Raw genomic sequence first — 19,951 nt, 5'->3', positions numbered from 1 at the left:
TCATATAGGACACCTAGGTGCCTAATGTGGGCTTTATGGATTGCATTGTTGTTCCTGTGATTTTCTAAGTGCCTGAGAGTTAGCCTTGTGATGCTGAGTAATTCCCTCCATGGATCCGGGCCCTAGAGTCGTTATTAGGTTTAGCGCTATTGCTTCTCACTTTTGTGGTATCACCAATACATCCAGCATACCAGAGTGGGGAACAGGAACTACAGGATCAGCACTTTTAGGCTGATGTGTCCCTGAATAAAACACAAATGTCCCACCATCCTGTCATTTTACAAAGCAGTGATTTTGTAAACAGCTGCAGGTCCCATGAGCCTGCCCAGCAACCATCTTCTACACAATTCCTCTACCCAGATGTTCCCTGCACACACAGTCCATTCCACAGGGTGTCAGAGAAGGCAAATTCAGGAGTGCTGCTGGGCTTGGCGGGGAAGAGACAGAAGCAGGAAGCCTTTCTTTCTCCGCTTACTCCACTGCCAAAACCCTCCTGTGCACACCTCCCTGACACCCCACTACAAGCATACTCCTAGTATCCTCGGCTTGGTCTGCACTACAGAGTTAGGTCAACTAAGGCAGCTTATGTTGGCCTAATAATGTCAGTGTCTACACTACAGCCTGGTCCCACCGATATAAGTGCTCTACTACACCAACATCATAACTCCACCTCCACGAGAGAGGCAGGCTTATATCAGTGTAGTTAGGGTGAAGCAGTGTCCATGCAGATACTGTGTTATCTACATTGGCTGTTGGCTGTCATTCTTGTCAATTTCATGGCTCCATTCTGGAGCCCAAAATTTGACAAGAAAGCCCAGGCTGCTGGTGGGCTCCTGCTAGAGTCCGGCTGCCCCCCATTCTGGCTCCCCGCTCAGGGAGCTGAGAAACCCAGGCCAGCTGTCCCCTGCTCCCAGTGGGGAGGAGAGAAGCCCGGGCCACTGAGAGCAGGGAGGCGAGATGCCCAGGTAGGCAGCTGGGCTCCCAGTGGGAGCTGCATGGAGCTGCGAGCCCTGGCTCTCAGCCCCCTCCCGCCCCCTCCCCCCCCACACACACACTTCCCCTTTTCAGTCAGTGCACCACTGACAGAAGGAGGTTAGCGTGGACATGCCCCTAAAGTTTAAGCCCCAAGGGCCTATTAGATTATCTAGTCTGACTCCTGTATATGACAGGCCACCAACGCCACCCAGCACCCACACACTAAACCCAACATACTCTGTGTGCCCACCTCAACAAGCATCCTGTTTTTTCAATTTCAAAATTTGTTCACTATACACTTTGGTTGCCCGATATTGAAAACTCTGATAGGAATTTGGGATTCCAAGTACAGAAACACTGGCTAATTTTAGCTGAAATACATTTGTTGGCTTTGCTTTTGATAGCCTTTCCACAACAAATCATATACATGAAGACAATGCATTTTGAAGATGACAGCACTGCTCCTGGATTACTACATAGGACCACGTAAAGCTCTTACCAGCACCTCAAGAAGCAGTGGATATAACTAGCAGAGACTGAACTCTCTCTTTTTGACAGTGTTTATGTTGCCTGCTTTTTAATTCTGAGGCACTAACTATTTAAACTGTTCTGTTTGAATCTGAGCAGTGACCTTCCACTGCTTACTGTCAGAAAGATAAGTAATGACACTAATTTACAGTGAATGAAACAAATTCAGTTTGCAAGTTCTGAAATTCCAAGATTTTACTGGTATTTTGCTGATTCTCCAGACTATATTAATGGATTTATTTCACTGTTCAGACTGTTTTAATTATTTTTAATATATATGTTCGGAAGACAGCCTCATGCAGAATTTGGTTACTGTAAACTTCTGATATGAATACTGTAGGAGGGAATATGATGTTTAAAATCCGTGTTTCTTCTCTCCTGTTGGTTTATGTTTTCAAGGTTATTTTTCTCAATTTAGAAGAGCTAGAAACTTTCTTTTAAACAAAGATTTTAAATGTGTCAAATACAGGAATAAGCTATAGGAAATCCCTACTCCTACTGTGTGAATGCACAAGGAGGCAATGGGACAGCTTATGAAAGGCAAGCTGAATTTGGCCTTACCAAAAGTCATTCCCCCTAATGATAAACGAAGTGACTGCTTGACAAACTTAATACTATCATAAGCAGGGCTGGCCCACAACATTTTGGCACCTGAGGCGGGGAGCTCAAATGACACCCCCATGCTCCCTCGCTTGGGCCAAAACTTTGAAAGGTCTCAATTCTACCTTCTTCCTGTTCTACTCCTCTCATGGTACTGCTCTGCTACCTCCCCAATAAAGGAGAACTAACAACTTAACATGCCTTGTTCAAAAATTTTAAGTAACACTTAACTTTCAAATACCTGAACAGCAAATGTAACTTTTCTTGTCTACATAGTAAACACTGGCATTTTTATCTGTTTGAATAATCAAAGTGGTGCTTTCCATGCGTTCTTGGTTGCAAAGATCTGAACTGCTTCCTGAAGGTCCACAGTTTGGGCCAGCTCATGCTCTATTGAGAATGTTGCAAGGCCGACCAGCCTCTCCTGTGTCATTCTGGAGCATAGATGTGTTTTTATTTAACTTCAGCTTGGAGAAGCTGCGTTCTCCACTGGCAACTGTTACAGGAAATGTTAGAAGTATGCGCAGAGCAACAAAAGCATTTGGAAAGAGGATGGTCATCTTATTTGTGCACATGTATTCCAGAACAGCCTTTGGAGTTGATCCTGCTGAAAGGTATCTTGAAAGGGCTTTCAGTTCATCACCTAAATCACTTGCATCAATATCGTGCATGTCATCACTGTCTCTAGTGCCCTGCATTGCTGGTGTAGGACTTCTTCAGGTATAGTGAGGAGTTTTGGAATATCATACAACATCCCAAATATACTGCTGTGTTCCTTGAGCTGCATGAAACGTTCTTCAACTGACTGTATTGCACAGTCTAGCACCGGGTTAAAGAATTCAACTTTGAATTGTTGTTTGGGGTCTCTTGTGGTATTATTCCATGGCTCGTAATCAAAATGTCTTCTTCTTCAGTGACGCTTGTATTCTTGAATGGGTGGGAAAATAGCTTCAGCGTGCAGTGCCTCTACCAACGTCTGTGCACTCTTCAGAACGTTTTGAAATCCCTCATCTGATCGGTAAGACTGTAGGTGGGACTTTGCTTTGTCCAGTTGTTCCATTGCTCCAGATATATCAAGGTCAACACCTTTGTGTCTCTTGCTTACATTTATTTCAAACAGTCAGAGGTGAAAGTAAGCCGGTACGCCCCAGTACGGCGTACTGGTAAGAGCCGGTGTGCCGTACCAGGACCAGCTTTCAGAGAGGGCAATTTAAAGCCCTGGGGTAGCAGCGGCGGGGCTGCAGTGGGGATTGAAAAGGCCCCAGAGCTCCAGCCGCTGCTACCGCCCCCCCTCGGGGCCCTTTAAATCCCAGCCTGAGCCCTGCTGCCTGAGCCCTGGGGTAGCGGCGGCGGGGCTCTGGTGGGGATTTAAAGGGCCCCGGAGCTCCAGCCGCTGCTACGGCCCCAGGGCCCTTTAAATCCCCGCCACAGCCCCGTTGCCACTACCCCAGGGTTCGGGCAGCAGGGCTCAGGCCAGGATTTAAAGGGCCGCAGGGCAGTAGCAGCGGCTGGAGCTCCGGGGCCCTTTAAATCCCCTCTAGAGCCCCGCTGCCACTGCCCCAGGGCTCGGGCAGCAGGGCTCAGGCCGGGATTTAAAGGGCCCCAGAGCTCCAGCCCTTGTTACCCTCCCGGGGCTCTTTAAATCCCTGCCGGAGCCCTGCTGCCAAGCCCTGTGGTAGTGGCGGTGGGGCTCCGGCAGGCATTTAAAGGGCCAGGGCGGTAGTGACAGCTGGAGCCCCGGGGCCCTTTAAATCCCCGATGGAGCCCGGCCACTGCTACCCCCGGGGCTCGGGCAGCGGGGCTCAGGTGGGGATTTAAAGGGCTCGGGGCTCCTGCAGCTGCTACCACAGTGGAGCCCTAGACCCTTTAAAGCTCTGCCAGAGCCCAGAGCCCCGGGGTAGCGGTGGCAGCCAGGAGCCCCCAGGACTCCTCAGTGATTTAAAGGGCCCGGGGATCCGCTGCAGTATGTCATGCCACAACACTAAGCCACACAGAAATTTGAAGTTATGTATGTTTCTGGTGATTCCATTTCCCTCTGCCACTGTTCTCCCACGAACAGTTCCTGTCATAGCATTATCCTCCATAATGGCAACTATGGCATCATCTATCTTCCCAATTTGGTGTTTCATAGGCTTTATTGCCTCCACTCGACTTTCCCATCATGTGGCACTCAGTGGTTTCAGTGTCAGAGAGGATGTTCCCAGATGTTGCTTCAAAATTTGCCGTCGATGAGTTGATGCAGAGAAAAATACATAGATGCTTTGAATTACATTAAAAAATTCAGCAGCCTCACTAGAAGCTGATGCTGCATCACTGACCACCAAGTTCAATGAATGAGAACTGCATGGGACAAAAAAAGCTCGAGGGTTTAACTCTCGGATCAGTGTCTGCACTCCTCTGTTCTTTCCTCTCATGTTGGCACCATTATCGTAGCCCTGACCTCTCATGTCAGCTATCGCAATTCCCGTATCTTCCAGCTTTTTAAGAAGCACATTTGTCATACCAGCTCCTGTAGTATCATCAACGTCAATAAATTCTAAAAAATGCTCTCTGACAGTCACCATTGCAGGGACATTTTCACTAGGCTCTGTTGTTGTTACAAAACGCACCATTAAAGTCATCTGTTCCGTACGGCTGATGTCAGATGTGCAGTCCAGAATAACAGAGTAATATCTTGCTGACTTCAGATCTGCCACAATCTTCTGTTTGACTTTTGTTGCCAGTAACTGTATGATCTCATTTTGAATTGTTTTTCTAAGGTAGTGGTGAGTGTACATTTCTTGCGTGGTGACTCTTCTTAGATGCTCCTGGAGTACAGCATCAAACTCAGCCATCAGCTCCACAATTTTAAGGAAGTTTCCATTGTTTGGCGCATACAGCTGATCTGAAGTGCCACACAGTGCTAGGTTTTGGGTAGCAAGCACTCTACCCAAATGGCAACAATGAGCAATGAGCCTTTTCAGAACATTTTGCCAGTAAAGAGACTCTGATGCAATCTTCTCTTGATGCTTATCATCTATGGTGACCTTTAACCTTTGTCTCATCTCACACTCTTTCCACCTATGGAATGCTCTCTGGTGATTTGCTGCCTTCTCATGGCATGCCAGATTTCTAGCCAGATTTTTCTAGTCCTGGGTTCCTGTAGAACCCAGTGTGGCTGGAACATTAGACTGGAAGAGGTTGCAACAAAAACAGTATGCAGCATTCTGGGTTTTTGAGTACATAAGCCATGGCCGCTCCACTTTGGCACCATTGGGGATTTCACGCCAGTAAAGTGTTGGATGGAAACTTCTATTTTCATTGTCTTTGGGGAACATGAAGTTTTTAACTTGCTGTGGCCCATGCAGTACAAGGAAGTCCCTCAGGCTACTGCTCAAGTGGGTCCACAGTCCTGGATCACCTAGACGTAAGGAACTAAACTCAGCAGCAGCTGTTTCTTGTGCCTCCACCACACTCTTCTCTGATCTACACTTTTCTTCAGGAATGTGCATGGTTACATCCATTTGAGATGGAGATATGGATGCTGCAGTAGCTGCCAAGTCACCTGCACTTTGACTAACTGGAAGATCAGGCATCTCCTCAGCACTCACATACACACTGGGGTGGAAGGCTCACCATGAACATTTGTGTCTATGTATCTCAGGAGAGCTCCTTCCTGCTTAGATAGAAAAGCTTCCTTTGCTTTCTTTCTTTTTCTGAATGCTGCCCCAGCGGGGCGTTTTCTTCTTTCATTCATGACTGCTGTTCTGTGCCAGCTATAGTGGCTCTCAACACTCAATTGACAGGGACAAATAAGCAGGCTGGTAGCAGAGTGAGGGAAGATATCAGCGTCTTAAGGGCCTAACTGGCTCCTACTACTTCAGTTGACTGCCTGTTCTCCTCAAGTGGGTTCAGGGAAGCAGCAGGAAACAGGAAGCTCCCTGAGAAGCTGGTGCTAATCAGTCCAGGCTCCTGGGGGTGCTAGAGAGGTACATAAGAGGCTCCTCCTCCTCTTCTCTCTCCCTGCAGCGCCTGTTGTTTTCTGTTATTCCCTCTCACCTTTTCTCCTGCCTGCCTGTTATGTCTCTTGTGCCCTCCTTCCTCCAGCGCAGCACTCCACCATCTCTGTGCATCTAGAGCAGAGAGAATACAGATGTACCAGCAGCAGACACAACTTTCTACACTCTGGGTCCTAGTGGTGCCCCCCCACAGTCTGGCACCTGAGGCGGCTGCCTCAGTTCCTCTCATGGTGAGGCCAGCCCTGATCATAAAGAGAACATCTTTTTAGTCATTACATCACCATATTACCTGATAAAGAAACAAATGTCAGTTTATATTTTCTCAGGGTTGTTTATAGATAAAACGTTTTGAATCTTAAATACTTCTGTTTAGCCCCTTTCCCCTCGCTATTTGCTGCTACATGCAGAACACTGCACAGCTGAAGCTCTTTTAAGCATATTGCATAGCTGTAAAGGAATTTCACTGCATTCATGGCTGGGATGCTAAAGAATGTCTTTATTTAATTTACTGGAGGCTCCTACTCTCCTTTACTCCCCAAACCACAGAGAATAGACAGACAGAGTTGCAAGACCTAGTATATTTCCAGGTTAGTAACAAGCTTGTTTTATGTTTGGCTGCTAGTGAATGTATTTGTTTTTGAAACTGTATTTATGATACAATGCTGATGTATGTTAATTCAACCATCTGTATCATTTCTTTGTACTACACTTTACAGTTAAAAAGCAGATAAAATTAGATAGTGGTAACTGTCAAAGTGCCAAAGTGCCAGATTCCTTCTAATGGGGTATTGATTATACTTGGATGACCTACTGAACACATGTATTTTTGTTGGGTACCCTGCAGTATAACTTCAGGAATTTAAGTGCTAAAAATAATATTAAAGTATGTTATAGACCAATATATTTATATATTAAATATACCAATATTTTCAGTATGTTATAGACCAATGATGTTTTCCATAAGAGAAACAAAATTAATATGAGTATGAGTTTCTCATGGAAGAGATGTCTAATAATTTATATTTTAATTACACAATAGGTTTATTTTAATATTTGTATCAAACTGTCAAGTACTTTTTCCTTTACATATATTGCTGGCCTAAAGTTAAATGTCCAAATTCTTCACTCTTCTCCGCCATAAAGATACTAAAACTCATAAAGCTGGAAGGCTAGGTCAGTTGATTAGAAATAATTTCCCGCCTCCCTACTTCTTGTAACTCTTCACCCAATAATTTTAAATACAAAGTAAATTTGTGAGTCTAAGGAAAACAGTAATTTTATTCCAAGTACAAAGTATGAGGATCTCTTCAGTCTTGTGGCCCTTACACTGACATGTAATTTTAAAACTTCTTGTAAACTTCTTGTAACTTCTAAAAGAGTGCTTGGAAATCCAAGGAACTATCCCCACTATAATCTGAAACATGCAAGGTTCAATCATATTTAAAGGTACTTGTTACTAGGAGCCATCTAGCAGAGAATTGTGCTATCCAAATCATGCTATAGCTTTTTCTTGTAGATATGGTAGTAAATGCCAATAGTGTGGTTTTACTTTATAACACAATTCTCACACTAAATCCACAATCACATTGGTCAGGGAAATCATGCTGCCATAGATCCCTGATGGCAACAACCATAGAACAGGGTTTGCATCCACACAACACTGTCACAAACTGTGTTAAATTAGGTTTTAACTCTGATCGGGACCAATTTCCTGGAACATTGTTGGTGCAGCCGTGGTTTAGATGAGAATACAACACAAATTCCCAATTTCTCTGGGCAGGCAATCCCTCAGACCAGTGTTTCTAAAATTTTAATCCTGAGCTTCCTTCAGGGAAATTAATCTGATTGAGCCCTTCCCACCCTGCAGTTCTGCTATATATTATTAAAGGCCTACACATCTTTCTTTTACTTCTCACCTGCTAGTCCTTCATGCACCCCACACTTTGGGAAATGCAGACATGATTCTTCCTTTCCTTTCTTACATGTTTTGATTCGCAGATACATAGTTAGAAATTTTGACATTTAAATTGTCATTGACATCACCTTTGTAGATATAGCTGGCTCCCTTACAACAGGTATGCGTGACTGCTTCTACTATAGCATTATTAATACGCAACCCACTGACTTCATTCAGTATCTGGACTAGTACATTGCCTGTTATGGAGCAACTTTGCAGATCACCCCTTATTTTGCCTTAAATAAGCCCTCTGGGGTTAAAAGGAATGATGATTAACCACAATGGCAAATAACCTTTTTAAACCACAATTTGGAAAGAAAAGGTGACAGTGAATGAGTGAAATTTATCTGGGACAAAATTCAGACAAGCAAAAACCCATGATTATGAAAAGCTCCAGATGGATCTAAACAAAATGGAAGTGCTCCACTACTCCTGTCATGAGGGTAGATTAATGTAACTTAAATAAATGTAAGAATTAATACCATTAATACATCTCTAAATTTCTCATATGCTGATTGACTCCCTAATCATAGGATATTTAAGGAAAAAGTCCCAGGAGTGTCAGATGATTGTCCAGTGAGGATATCTGGTCTATGTACAGCAGAAGGGAAAAAAATAATACAGAATAATTGGCAGTGTTAAGAGAAAAGATTGAAAAATGATACTCTAAACCTATGTCCTTGCCTGGGGCCAAATTCTCATTCCTTGTGTGTCCAAAAATCCCATTGGAGTCCACAGGAGCTTAAGGCATGCAAAGAATGCAGCTCTTTGGTTTACAAAATTCAACTTGTCACCTCATCTCAAAAAGGTCATAAAAGGGTGATGAAGATGGATTAGGACAGTGTGATGTTTGTTTATGAAGTGAAACTAGAGAGAAAACTGGGATTAGCCTGAGGATGTGAAGAAGAGACTTGAAAGAAGGTGTGTAAGTGTATTGAGAGTATAGCAAAAAAGCAATCCGATGCTCCATTCTAATTTGTGCCACAGGAAGTCACCATGACTAAGGGTATGTCTACACTACTCAAGTTACAGCGCGGCCGCAGCAGCGCTGTGATGTGGGTGGTGTAGACACGCTTTATCACCAGGGAAGAGCTCACCCAAATGAGCAGTAGTAGCGTTATCGCCGGGAGCCTGGCTCCCGGCGATAAACACTGTCTATACTGGCGCTTTTCAGCACTAAAACTTTTATCACTCAGGGAGGTGTTTTTTCACACCCCTGAATGGCAAAAGTTTTAGTGCTGAAAGTGATAGTGTAGACACAGCCTAATAGTGTGTTTGGGTTTTGAGAAGACTAGATAATTTCATGATTAGCTATATGCAGCTGGGAAAGGTGATGGCAAGATTCTAACTATATAATAAAGGGAGTTAGTTGATCACCCTCTTGGGCTGAGAAAATAGTCCCACAAAATATAAGATTCTACACAAATTAGGGCTTGTCTACACTTAAAAAGCTACAGCAACGCCATTGCAGCTGCCTTGCTGTAGCACTTCAGTGTAGATACTACCTACACTGATGGGAGGGGTTCTTCCATCAGTGTAAGTAATCCATCGTCCCAAGAAGGAGAAGCTCGGTGGATGGAAGAATTCTTCTGTTGACCTAGAGCTGTCTACGTGGGGATTAAGGTCGCCTTAACAATACCACCCAGGGGTGTGGATTTTTCACATCCCTGACACGAAGTTAAACTGAACTAATTTTCTAATGTAGACCAGGTCTTAGTTACATTGTTTGTATGTCTTTCTTGGAGGCACAGTATAGGTCATGATGAAAGGCATGATATCAGACTAGATCAGGGGTGGGCAAACTTTTTGGCATGAGGGCCACATCTGGGAATAGAAATTGTATGGTGGGCCATGAATGCTCACAAAATTGGGGTTGGGATGTGGGAGGGGGTGAGGGCTCTGGCTGGGAGTGCGGGCTCTGGGGTGGGGCTGTGGATGAGGAGTTTGGGGTGTAGGAGGGTGCTTGGGGCTGGGACCAAGGGGTTTGGAGGGCGGGACGGGGATCAGGGCTGGGGCAGGGGTGCGGGAAGGGGTGCAGGTTCTGGCTGGAGGTGCACACCCCTTAAATCCAGGGCAGCATCCCCCTCCTTAAAGGCCATATATTTTTAATATTAAGGCCTTTACATATACAGTATATAATGAGTTTAGTGAGTTACTTTTGAAGGTTTTTAGCATTAGGCTCAAGGCTTTCGACCAAGACTAAGCAAAAATCTTCTCGCTGGCACTTTCTGGTTTCACCCCTCACTTTGCCTTGTTAAGGACCAAACTCTATGCACTTATTTTTGGGGAGTACTCATGGTCTATAAAACAGCTGACTTTGCAACCAATCACCCTTCCTCTGAATTCAGCATATCAGTACAAGAAGCACAACAACCAACACCACCTGAAACATTAGAATTACCACAATTAAATGTAAGGTCAAATTAAATCCCCAATGCTGTGGGGGACCATTTTAATAATGTCTTTTATTAATTTTGTTCTGAATTTTTGCTAACCCTTTTAATTACTTATTTAATTTAATTAGAAGCATGGTGGATGGTAATTATGACTTTGTGTGCCTTTTGCCTAGCAACTTACAAATAATTTTTAAATAGGAATGCTTAAATAACATTTTTATAATAATTAAATTTATTTTAATAAATACAGGCTTTTTTGTTATTTTTAAATATATATTTTGTGGCTGCAAGGTATTTGTGATTTTTATAATTTAAATTTTTAAGTAGGCTTTAAATTTTTAATGGGAGTATTTTACTTTTATTATTTTAAATTATGTTTGTTACTATATTAATAATTTGCATTTGCATGCATGCCAGGGCTAAGGAAACATTATCCTGGAGGGCACCAACAGCCTGCAAGAGGTAGAGATAGTTCTTCTTTGGGGATTGCTTTTATTTTTGTAAAACTTGTGCCACCCCATCCTGTATGCAGCTTAGCTGATTTAAAAATACCCTTAGGGGCACTGCTAAATTTTTTAGATGTTGACCCATTGCATTTATTTTATTTATAATTATTTTTATTGATATTATTTTGTTGTTTTTACCGTACATTTACATAAGTGACTGTTAATTTACTTTTTATTTGTATATGCTTATTTACATTGGTTTGAAATATATATGCTTTAATTCAATTAATTACAGGTGGTTTTAAAATTTATATTTTTATATTTTTGACTATTTTATTGAAGCACCATTTAATTATTTTATTATTTAAATATTTTTTAGGTTTTTTATCATTTTTTTGAGGACCTCGGGCCTTTTAAATGCAAGGCAAAAGAGCCTTTTATTCCCTTTATGGTGTTTTTATTTGCAGTTTTGCCTCCAAACTTTCCTGCCCAATGTTTGGGTATAAAAGGGAGTGTTTCAGCCTAACATAAATTGTCTTTTTTCCTGGTGCTGTCCACTTGGGAATGTCCATTCATAAATGAACTCAAAGAGGTTTACAGGTGGAAAAAGAATTAAAATTTAAACTAAAATTGTCACCAAATTGCAGTCCCAAAGTTCCATATTGCTGTTGCTTTCTCTTTCCACCAAAGTAGATGCTTTGTTGTGGCTTCTGGAGGTGAGTTGTGGGTGGGGTCACTTCTGTCCTATTGACATTTGACCATGTCCAAGAGGTATTGGCAGCACTGCTGGAGACATTTCTGGTCACCAGGATCTACATTAATTTTTACTGTGTCGTTTACTTTGCACGCCACTGTCATCCACAGGAAGTTTTCCCATGCTGCGGGCACACCAAGTTCCGAATTCAGACCATCAGAGGAGGAGGCCTGCAATCCAAATGCCAGCCAAAACAGCACTCTGGAATGCATCATTTCCAACATCTTCCAGCATTCACATAATTAATAATTTAAAACACAAAGCAAAACAAAACGTCTGCCCTCCCTATATAGAGGGAAGTATACATTTAAACATAACTTAAACATTTGAATAACTTATTAGTCTGTACTTAGATCCATTTGGGCCTAAGTCCTTTCCCCCTCCACCTTTTTCCTTTGGGAGGGGCTTTTTAACTCTTAATTGTGCTTTGAGCACCCACTTGGGGCTCAGCAAATTCATCATCTCTAATTTGCTTAGGGCTTGCCGGGGCTGAAGCCATAACCATTATTAATTTTGCCAGCAAGCACATATTTCACTGGGGAGTGGGCAGTTTTCAATAAAACAGGGGACAATCCCACCAGATATTACCAGTAACGCAAAACCCAAACTACTGCCAAAACCTCCTTTTTCACAGGGTGTAAACCTGAACCGCGGCCACTGGGAGCTGCGGGGGGCTGTGCCTGTGGACAGTCAACATCAGCAAAATATCTTGCACCTGCAATCAAATTATCCTAATGGGTCATATGCGGGCCGCAGGTTGCCCACCACTGCTTTAAACCTAGTTTTCTGAATCTTTTGTAACACCTTATTCAGTACTTTCAAAAAAAATTTTTTTGGTCTAAATACAGAGCAGGATGTTATTTACATTTAAAAAATCACACTGTCTTTCTCAGGCATCCCATCCCAGGTTTTAATTACAGAAGGACCCTGGCAAAACACAACTGCTTCACTTGAAAGGTAAAGCAAATTTGTAATAGTGGTCCCAAGGTAAAGGGATAGCAAAGAAAGCATTGGCCAAATCCAAAACTGAGAACCACTGTGCTCCCGCCCCCCTGCACCCCCTCCCCGCCCGCCCCCCCCACACACAATGGAGGTCATCACCTCCTGATACTTAGCCACTGTGGGAGCTATCAGTGGTGTCACCCGATCAAGGGGCGAAAATTAATTACCAGCCCCAGGTCTTGCCATCACTTTTAAGGACCAGTCAGAGAGTAGCATTATTGGGTCTTGACTAAAACCTCTTGGTTTTAAAGCCCAGAAATTGTTTCTTTCAGGCTGACTTCTGCCTCCTTTGGATACCTGTACTGCTCCTGGGGTGGGGGATCAGGGTCTGTAACTAGGATTTCTGCCTCAATTTTACCACATTCTATTTTATTTTTGGTCCACAAATTGCCAAAATTTCTGGATTCCACATGGGCCACTTCAATTCTTTAGATGCCTTAAGGGCCGCTATCTGATAACTTGCTAAAATCTTCACTGGTTCCCAGGATATGCCAGGAGGCATTTTTCATAGAATCCTGTTAGCAAAATTAGCTGATACTCTTAATTTTTAAAAAGTATTAATTTAAAAAAAATTGATTAAGCCAAATTTCTTTTTATTTTTTTATATTTAATTCAAAATATTTTTGCAAAGGGAACAACACTCTTTGTTTCATTAAATCCCTGTAAGGTCTTAACTCCAGCCAGAGGGCCAAAGAAATTCTTATTCTGGGTACTTATTAAGGAGTAAGTGGCACCTGTATCTAACAACAAATTCTGTCTGAACGCCCCTCCTTCAAACTCCACATAAACCATTAATCTTCCCCAACCACTGGTGTCCAAAGTGTCACTGCTGAGGAAGTTGAGGGCTCCAGGCCTCCTACAGGGAGGCAACTGGCAGTGGTATCAGTGCACTCTGGATTTTCCCTACATGCTCAGCCAGCCTTAACAAAAATTCCAGGGTGAACAAGCCTTAAAAGCTGTCTTCAGATTTCCACCCACCAGGGATTAAGAGCTTTGACTCAACCCTTGAAGGTGCTATCTTCATTTACTCCCCCCCCTTTTTATGTGCCCTCCTTTAAAATTTTATTTAGGAGGAGCCAGGGCTTTAAACAAGATTGCTTCCTGTGGACACAAACTTTTCAATCTTTGGACCCGATCTTCTCCTGGCAACCATATTTTCAAAGACAGTAAATACTTTCAACGAGGTGGGCGGAAGGGGGAAACAAAGAGAAAAAGCAAAGAAGAGGTGGAGACAAGAAAAGCAGAGAGAGAGAGGGAGAAGAAGCGGAGATGGGGGAGTGAAAAAAGAACAACTTAGGGAGAAAGGAAAACCTAAGCCGAGGAAAGTATAGACAGCAACAACAAATCTAGAAGTAGGGCTCCTCAGACCAAAGCATCTGGACCCCTAGCCCCTATCCTGGCTCCGAGAGGAGAGTGGGAGTTGCTGCCACATCTGCCAGAGATCGTGGGTGCCAGCTATCTTTGCCTGTCATTTCAAGGCTGTGCTCTGGGTTAACGGGCCAACCAGTTTTCATGTGGCTCTAGCCTGGTTAAGGGTGAAGAGCCTGACCTCTACCCATTCTTCCCCTCTTGGGTTACCCCCTTGGGTACCAATCTCGCTTTCAATGGGGGCTGTGGGCAACTTCAGCTCTTCCAGTGTTTCAAGCCAGGGACCTACGGAGACTGCCTAGAAGAGTCCAAGGGAAAAGGAAGCTCATGGGGATTACACCTCATATCATTATAATGAGAATACGAGTCGACATCCTCATCTGACTGCCCCCCGCTTCTAAGGCTACGATTCCCATGAATTGTAACCACTGTTCCCTTTTGCTCTCCCCACATGAAGCTGAGTGCATAACTTTGACTTTTACGTTCCCCGAGATCTGCCTGGCTCTTATCCTGGGATTCCTTTGGTAAGGCTGTAACAACAGATTCACTCAGTTTTCTGTTGTTTCAATCCAGACACTTCCTGCTCCAACCTGTTAATCTCTCTCTCTCACTGTCACAATCCTGCTTCTTCAGTGCCAATATTTGAGCTGCCCTCAGTCTGGATATTTCTTTGTCTTAACTTTCTTTATTTCTGTCTTTAACTTCTTTATTTGCTTATCTGCTAGCATCGTTACCATATACTAACAGAGCTGCAGAACGCTCTGGGATTGGTGAAGCTCTCAGGCTTCCAAAAACCATTATTATGCACCTACATTAAATTTGCCAAGTTCTTATCCAAATTTACTTCTAGCTTTTCTTTCTTTCCAGGTGTTCCCTGTCCTTCTGACAGATCTTTTTACTTAACCAGGCTTTTGAGCCTAAGCCCATAAATCAACAACGGAATGTGACCATAAATTAACTCACAGGCTACGGCATGGAGAATTACAGGTTACCCTGTTCCACTGTCCCTTTCACCTATTGCAACAAACAAACATACAAACCACTTGCATCAATTGTTCCCTTCCTCTATACCAGCTCCTGGCTGATGCGCCAAAATCTGTTACCCAGGGTTTTCAGAACCTCCGACAGGGACAACTTAACTATTTCACTTTAGGCAGTGTTAGAAATAAATTAATAGGAACACAGCAATTTCATCTGATAAGATTCATGTAAGAAGTATGCTTTATTTAAAACTGCAGTTTATTAGATTTAAGCACACACAAACATAAGCAATAGATTTAGAACATCCCAGATATTTACCTAACATCTAGAATGGTACTGAATAATTAACAGCAGGTTCGCAGTGGCCAGTTGCTCACCCACTGGGGAGAAAGGTTGTTAGGAAAAATGTCTCTCAAAAGTACACTTTATTTACTTTAAAGTACACTGTCATAAATATAAAGGGAAGGGTAAACACCTTTAAAATCCCTCCTGGCCAGAGGAAAAACCCTTTCACCTGTAAAGGGTTAAGAAGCTAGGATAACCTCGCTGGCACCTGACCAAAATGACCAATGAGGAGACAAGATACTTTCAAAAGCTGGGGGGAGGGAGAAACAAAGTCTCTTTCTCTGTCTGTGTGATGCTTTTGCCAGGGACAGAACAGGAATGGAGTCTTAGAACTTAGTAAGTAATCTAGCTAGATATGCGTTAGATTCTGATTCTTTTAAATGGCTGAGAAAATAAGCTGTGCTGAATGGAATGTAGATTCCTGTTTTTGTGTCTTTTTGTAACTTAAGGTTTTGCCTAGAGGGATTCTCCATGTTTTGAATCTGATTACCCTGTAAAGTATTTACCATTCTGATTTTACAGAGGTGATTCTTTTACTTTTTCTTCAATTAAAATTCTTCTTTTAAGATCCTGATTGCTTTTTCATTGTTCTTAAGATCCAAGGGTTTGGGTCTGTGTTCACCAATGCAAATTGGTGAGGATTTTTATCAAGCCTTCCCCAGGAAAGGAGGTGTAAGATTTGGGAGGATTTTGGGGGGAAAGATGTTTCCAAACGGACTCTTTCCCAGTAACCGGTGTTAGACATTTGGTGGTGGCAGTGATAAAGTACAAAGGCAAAAGGTAAAATAGTTTGTACCTTGGGGAAGTTTTAACCTAAGCTGGTAAAAATAAGCTTGGGGGTTTTTCATGCAGGTCCCCACATCTGTACCCTAGAGTTCAGAGTGGTGAAGGAACCTCGACATACACTTTATTTGATAATTTTTTATAACTAACTTTTATAAAACACATAAGTTATAATGATCCCTACAATATTATTACTTTTTACATTTTTCATAAACGTTTAATATTAGAGCTGTCTAGATTTAAGGTTTTTAACCAACCAGGTTTTTAATCTTAATTCTTTACTTGTTTGTCCCCTTTTCCCATTCTGATTAGCAGAAACTGCCAGCTAGATATGACCTTGTTTCTAAAAGCCTGTCTCCAAATTAAACCTTAACTATGTGGTGTTCTATTTTATGAATTTAGAGTGGCTGAATGCATATAATATGGTTGCAATTAACTTAATCATATTCTGGGGTATACACACCCCTTAAATCCAGGGCAACATTACATACACACAGGTTCTTTAATCAGCCCCTTCATGGGAAGGCACAGCTAAGGCATCTCTCAGTTCCTAAGGTGTGCAACCCCCCTCTGGAGTATAAACCCAAAATTATACCATCTTGCACTGCACAGAGATCGGTACAGTGTAAGTTCATGAAATTTGCCCCCCTCCCTCAATGTGGAAAAGGATATGCAACAGCTTTCTGCCCCAAGTTATGACTCCCACACACTGGTTTTAGACAAAGCAAAAAATAAGTTTATTAACTACAAAAGATAGATTTTAAATGATTATAAGGGATAGCAAACAGATCAAAGCAAATTACCTAGTAAATAAACAAAACTGCACACTGATCTTAACATACTAGATAAGTAGGATATGAATTAGCAAATTCTTACCCTGAGTGATAAACAGGTTTGCAGATTCTTAAGGCACAAGCTGCCTTGGCTTTGCAGGTTGGGTTTCCCAGGTTTTCATACACAGGCTAGCAATCCCTTACCCTGGGATCATCACTTTCCCCCTGTTCAGTCTTTATTCCTCAGGTATTTCCAGGTGTGTTGTTATAGGCTGAGTGAGATACCCATGTGATGTCATTTCCCCCCCTTTATATCTTCTTCCCACTTGCTGGAAAGCTCTTTTGCTGTGACCTGGGTCAAACAGTTCCCATTGTATAGTGCTATCTCTGAGAGTTTTCTATTGTACACAGTTGCTGGGGTAATCTTTGTGCTTGTGTGCATTTCCTCAATAAGCTATTAACATTGTTTGGCTTTTTCACTGTTGTACTGAAAGGCTGCTTGTGGGCATTTTCAACCTCACAACATGTTTTGGTAACACATACATAGCCAAACTTCATAACGTCACATACAATGATAGCACATACTGTCCAATGAGATATTAATGTCCAGCAGATCAAGACTTTTAGAATGATACTTCACAAGGCATACTTTATACAAAACATATCCTAATTACATTACAGTGGTGAATATTGGGGTGCCAGGGTGTCACAGTATCAACTGCAAATTTTATTAACATTCTGTTGACACCCTCCTCTGGCTCATTAAGAACATAAGAATGGCCATACTGGATCAGACCAAAGGTCCAGCTAGCCCAGTATCCTATCTTCCAACAGTGGCCAGTGCCAGGTGCCCCAGAGGGAAAGAACAGAACAGATAATTATCAAGTGATCCATCTCTGTTGCCCATTCCCAGCTTCTGGCAAACAGAGGCTAGGGACACCATCCCTGCCAATCCTGGCTAATAGCCATTGATGGACCTATCCTCCATGAACTTATCTAGTACTTTTTTGAGCCCTGTTATAGTCTTGGCTTCACAAATACTTCCTTTTGTTTGTTTTGAATCTGCTGCTTATTAATTTGGAACATTTAGCTGGACACACCAGTTGTTTCCTTCTGTACAAGATGATCAGTTAAACATAGAATCAGATAAACAAATTTGGAAAATAAAGTGAAAAAGTCAACCAAAAATCTTTTAGGAGTTAAACAGCTATAGTAGAATCTCGATCTAAAGCGGCAAGTGTAACTCATACATTCATTAAAAAAATCAGATGTTAAATGCAAAAGGACAGACAGGGCTGGCCTTACAGCTTCTGATCCCTGAAATAAGCTAGGTTAAAGACTCCTATGGGTCAAAGGATGGAACAGCTTTCACTTATGGCTTTCATTAACCAAACACAAACATTCAGGTCTCATCCAATCAAAACTGCAGAAAGCATTTTAAGCAGGGACTACTACACAAGGTGGTAGGGGTAAAACAGGGACCAATCAACTCCATATAAGATACTCTGTCAGGGACTATGCTCCACAGGGCTCTTTGGAGCTAGTAAGCTCCAACCTGCCATCAGTGACCTGCTAATTGTCCTCAGAATAGGAGTGAATTCTGACGGAGGACTCCAGTCATGGAATCTGATTGGCAGAATGTTGGGGTCCTGATTGGGTCACAACTTCTATATAAATCCAGCACAGGAACAGGAAGTTGTCCATGCAACTGGGTTCTCCCTGCTTTGGACTGCTTCCCCTGTGATACCTGCTCCTGATCTCCTGACCCTGCCTGACACCTGACTCCTGGTTTGGACTCTGATCTCCTGGTAACCTGACCCTGCCTGCCTCCTGACTCTCAGTTTGCCCTTTGGCCTGTCTTGGACTGTGACCTTCTGGTATTGGACCTGCCCTGATCCCTGAGTCCTACTCTAACCACTAGGTCAGACTGCCCACACCCCAGTTGTGACACTCCCTTCCAAAACCTCCATACTCAGTATTGTGTAGCGGAGACCCCTTTGGGGCACTAGGACCCAGGTAGCATCTCCCTTCCACAATCCATGAGGCTGTGGGGAAAGAAACTGCAGGAAGGATCCAGCCAAAGCCTGAAATCCCACTAGCTGTCATAGATACACATGGTCTGGTCTAAGCCACAGGCCTTGACCAGTCCCATGGGAGTGACCTCTTTAGTATACTGGTCCCTAAAAACCCACACAGTTCCACAGGAGCAATCCCATCAAGCCCAGCAATCCCTGTCTCTGTGGCTCCCTGCAGCGAATCCAGGCCAGTCAGGCTCCTGTTGAAGACTTGTACTGTACCTCTTCAAGATGCAATGGTCTCAGTGAGTATTTACAGTGACACTAGGCAGCCTTTCCAAAACAAGGTAACAATATTATTAGTCACCGGGCATACAGATTCTGAAGGTCCTTTGTTAGTAAAGATAGAGTTCAGCCCAGCAAACACTAGACTAAGGCATCCTTGAGCCATGCTGCCATCAAAGCCATCTTCACTCTCTCTCCTTGTCTCTGTCTCTTTCTCCTTCATTCCTAGTGAGTCTCTCCAAAGACCAGCTCTTAACCCAGCCACCTGACACCTCTTCCCTTTGTTCTCCAGCTGGGGCCTTTGTCTGCTTCACTGCCAAGGGGGATGTGCAAGGTTCAATTCCCTCCTCTGCCTGAGGAGAAAGGAAATGCCTGTTCAAATCCTACCTACCTCACAGGAGGGTGCCCTAATTACTGGACCACAGCATCATTCTCACCTCCTCTCTCTGTCTAGGCCAGTAACTATTCCAGTGAATAAATACTTAAATAGTCATTGGTCCAGAGAGAGAGAATGGGAATGACTCTGTAATCCAGTGGTTAGAGCACTCACATGGGAGGTGGGAGACCTGGGTTCAGTCCCCCTGCTCTAATCAGTCTTTCATTATTTAGCCACAGTGGAAGAGCTTCAAAAGGAAAGACTGAGGAAGTCCATGTCAGAACATCTCTGAACATCTATCTTCCCCGGTTTGTGAATCGCTCTGGGACTTAGGCAGGAGATAGGCATCCAGATGTTGAGAGTGAGGCA

Source organism: Natator depressus, chromosome 3 (genome assembly GCF_965152275.1).
Source record: "Natator depressus isolate rNatDep1 chromosome 3, rNatDep2.hap1, whole genome shotgun sequence".
Taxonomy (NCBI): Eukaryota; Metazoa; Chordata; order Testudines; family Cheloniidae; genus Natator; species Natator depressus.
This window is presented reverse-complemented; position numbering follows the sequence as displayed.